We start from the raw sequence: 3,430 nt of genomic DNA on the forward strand, positions 1-3,430 counted from the left end.
GATGTTGCCTCAAATGAGACTGACATATGACCTGAAGAATTTAAGCATCATGCTCGAAAGTCTTAATGATGGCCCAAAAGACTTACCAACTTTTGAAATAGTTTACTAGATAAGAAACCTTTCTTACTTTTCAAAAATTTCAATTTTCAGATTAAAATGAGAAATCTTTCTCATTTTTCAAGAGACATGTGAAAACATCTAGCTTAAAGGTCTTATTGATGGCCCGAAGGACTTATCATCTTGCTCGAAAGACGTACAGATGGCCCGAAAGATTTAAGCATCATTCTCGAAAGACTTATTGATGGCACGAAGGACTTACAAATTTTGGAAATAGTTTACTAGGTAAGAAACCTTTCTCACTTTTCAAAAATTTCAAATTTCAAATTTAAATGAGAAATTTTTCTCATTTTTTTTGAAATCACGTGAAAACATCCTGCCCGAATGTCTTAGGAATGGCCCGAATGACTTATCATCTTTCTCGAAAGACTTACAGATTACCCAAAGGATTTAAGCATCACGCTCGAAAGACTTAGTGATGGCCCGAAGGACTTATAAATTTTGGAAATAGTTTACTAGGTAAGAAACCTTTCTTATTTTTCAAAAATTTCATTTTTTAGATTTAAATGAGAAACCTTTCTCATTTTTTGAGAGACATGTGAAAAATCCTGCACGAAGGTCTTATGGATTGCTCGAATGACTTATCATCTTGTTCGAAAGACTTACAAATGACCCCAAGGATTTAAGCATCATGCTCGAAAGACTTACTGATGGCATGCAGGACTTATAAATTTTGGAAATAGTTTACTAGGTAAGAAACCTTTCTTACTTTTAAAAAATTTCAATTTTTAGATTTAAATGAGAAACGTTTCTTATTTTTCGAGAGACATGTGAAAACATCTTGCCCGAAGGTCTTATGGATGGCCCGAAGGACTTATCATCTTGCTCTAAACCCAAAGGATTTAAGCATCATGCTTGAATGACTTACTGATGGCTCGAAGGACTTATAAATTTGGGAAATAGTTTACTAGGTAAGAAATCTTTATTACTTTTCAAAAATTTCAATTTTCAAATTTGAATGAGAAACTTTTCTCATTTTTCGAGAGACATGTGAAAACATCCTATCCAAAGGTCTTATAGATGACCCGTAGGACTTATCATCTTTCTCAAAAGACTTACAGATGACTTGAAGGATTTAAGCATCATGCTCGAAAGAATTACTGATGGCCAGAAGGACTTATAAATTTTGGAAATAGTTTACTAGGTAAGAAATCTTTTTTACTTTTCAAAAATTTCAATTTTCAGATTTAAATGAGAAACTTTTCTCATTTCTTAACTTATAAAACGACTTAATAGTCGCGCAACATGCTCCACTTCAAAGTAATACTTCCTCTGTGGATTGGGCCCACCCTATTCTTCAGGTTTTGCCTCCTTAAACATGATTCCCTATTTTTGAGGTTTGAATTCTAGCTTCCACTTGTTGGTATTTTGATATCATGAATCTTTTATTTTTCTTGAAAGATCTGTAAAAGCCATAAATTTATGTGTTAAAAGCAAATGCAATGTAATGCATTTTCTTTTATGCAAATGATGTTCTCATGCATGCATAAATGCTGATTTAATTTTCATTTGACTCCAAAGTGGGGACCCATGCCTTCTCCCTCTTGATCATTATTCTCTAGGGTTTACTCAGATATCGGTGTAGTAACTTGCAACTTTTAAAGTTCTTCCCAATCATCTTGTGGTCTTTGTTTTCCATCCTAATTTTAGAGGAAGTGTTTTCTCTCTCGAATTCTTGCTATGGTCAGTAATATGATCTTGATGCCTCTTTCTATCCTTGGCTCAAATGCACTATCAGAGTTGTTCTTTAACAACTCTATCGTTAATTGATGCTCGACTGGTTTACTTTAAGGTAGGCTCTACTCAAATTCATGCTCTGCCTATGACACTCCAAGTTGCGAGCCTCATTCTCAATGTCTTTTCGGTCTGAACCTTGTTATCTCAACATGATTTGGGTTTTTTATCATGCCCCAATGTGGGTACTTTCATGGATCCTCCCTACTTGGGTGCCAAAATTCATCCATGACTGGTCTCAGTCTTACATTATGCCATGATCTGGGATATGTGCCCCTTTCAAATAAGGTGATCGTCTACTTCTTGATGGGTTACTGACAACGTCAAGAGGCGGTGTTACAAGTTCTATTTTTAGTCCTTCTAATCTATCGGACTATTTTCTTTCAAGAATGTGGAGTGATTCATTATCTGGCATCGCTTATTCTCTCTCCCCAGTAGAGGTAGGAATGGCCACACCTACTCCAAGGACTTTTGGCATTTGAGACTGTCCTGTCTAAAAATGTTTTTCTCCTTTCTTTTATTTTAGAAATCAAATAATAAAAGAATTTTTTAGAGGAATGCCCCTTAATTCAGGCTCACAATCGAATCAAATCGCAAACATGAGTTCACAGAATATCAAAAGAATCAACTACTCTTTAATATTTCAAAGTTATAGCTCTTTGACAAGTATGAAAATTGATGGGTTGGCTTCAGGTTGGCTTTCTTATTTTCTAAGGTTTTAGCTATTGAGACATCATCATTTGTTTACACCAGTGTGAACCTGTTGACATGCCCTTCTTTCTCAGCTTGGCATATTAAGTGGATATAGACAAAATGAAGCTACTAACATATTCAATTGCTAGACATTTTGGAACACTTCCATTTTAGTTCTTTGAAATCTTCCATTTGTTCAAGCTTTGTAGATCCTCTAACAAAGGCAGTGTAGAAATATCGGTCTAAAAATGAAATTCCTGAGTGCTCGTGTAAAATTGACTATTACAGGTGTTCCTTAACACCCTTAGTCTATCTTTACCGAAACTCCTTATTTAGTAAATTTGATTTAATTTCCCATTGTTTGGCTAGCTGAATTCAACTTTATTGTACATATATTATAATCGCCTTTATCGGGATAGGTGAATCTTATCCATAAAGCTGGGGCGTTTAACCAATTGCTCTAGATGGATAGCTCAAGCTTTATTTTATACACATATATAATTACATTCTAGGTATACAGATTCAATTTCTTAAGCTTGTCAAGAAGAATCTATTATAGTCTAGGTCATTGAAAGTCAGAAAATATACTCCTTATAGTTCAATTTCCAAGCAACGACCTAAACTAGATTCACTTACTCAACTATTCTATCTGTGAAGATCATGATCATCATTGAACATCATCAAAAAAAGTAGAAATCAATCAACTTCGCAATCTCATGTGCATGATGCCCCATTTTGTCCACATCCTTACATACCTGAATGCCAAACCCTTAATTATTTCTTCATACGAAGAGAAGGCTAGCTTTGTCCCTTCAAGAGAAGGGTATGATGTTCGAGTGTATCTTATGGGGTAAGGTCCAAGGTCCTTATTTTATCAGGGTTCAGT

This window comes from Hibiscus syriacus, unplaced genomic scaffold (assembly GCF_006381635.1).
Source record: "Hibiscus syriacus cultivar Baekdansim isolate YM2019G1 unplaced genomic scaffold, ASM638163v2 tig00010968_pilon, whole genome shotgun sequence".
NCBI classification, from domain to species: Eukaryota; Viridiplantae; Streptophyta; class Magnoliopsida; order Malvales; family Malvaceae; genus Hibiscus; species Hibiscus syriacus.